The sequence below is a fragment of the Nelusetta ayraudi genome, unplaced genomic scaffold (genome assembly GCF_046127955.1).
Source record: "Nelusetta ayraudi isolate G7.1 ecotype Tasmania unplaced genomic scaffold, CSIRO-AGI_Nayr_v1 ptg000135l, whole genome shotgun sequence".
Lineage (NCBI taxonomy): Eukaryota > Metazoa > Chordata > Actinopteri > Tetraodontiformes > Monacanthidae > Nelusetta > Nelusetta ayraudi.
The window spans coordinates 3,171,721-3,172,500 of record NW_027466185.1 but is presented as its reverse complement, the minus strand read 5'-3'; positions in this window follow the sequence as shown (position 1 = coordinate 3,172,500).

The window sequence follows — 780 nt, the reverse complement described above, 5'->3', positions numbered from 1 at the left end:
TTTTTGTTTGGTTACAAGAACCTCTGCAGGCCTTTCTCTAACCTGTTAGCGGCAGCGCTCCGCAAAACCACCTCCCCTTTTGTGGGCAGCTTTGCATAAAGTGATGGTAGTTGCCCAGTAGGAGGAAAAAGGAAACGTGTGCCATTTTTGCCTGGCAAAACGTCCCTAATATAGAGCTTGCTCCTGCCTCTCGGGTTTTGACCTTCGCAACGATGGGAGTTGGCAAGGACAACAATTTACCTGAAAACGGGGATATCGCTGGAAAGGAAGATGATTAAAAAAACAACAAATTTATCGTGTTCAATGTCTATTAATGAGCTACCAGCCTTCCAGGCTGCCAACTCAATGACTTGCTACTAAAGCGCCCCCCGTCGAGCTAATCATTAAGCGCTTACAAGCATTTCGAAGTTGAATTTCCGCAGAAATGACTGTGCAAAAAAGAAGAAGAAGAAGAAAAAAAAAAGCATCACTTGTTGTAGTACAGAGACAACCCCAGCAGATGGAGCCCTTGGACTATAGGCCACGATTTGGAATGAACCCCTTCACAGTCACACACTGCATTCTGAGGAGTTTTGCGTCAAAACAGCAACGACAGACGTGAAGAAATTCTTCAACAAATAGGTCAAAATAAAAGGCGACTGTCTCCAGCCTGGAGTCATCAGTCAGGTATCAGTTTCACCTTTCTTTCTTTCTTTTTTTTTTTAAAATGACAAAGGATGCTCTGGAGTCACATGATGCGCTAAATGCCAGAACCACATTAGGTCACTGCTTATTGTTGGC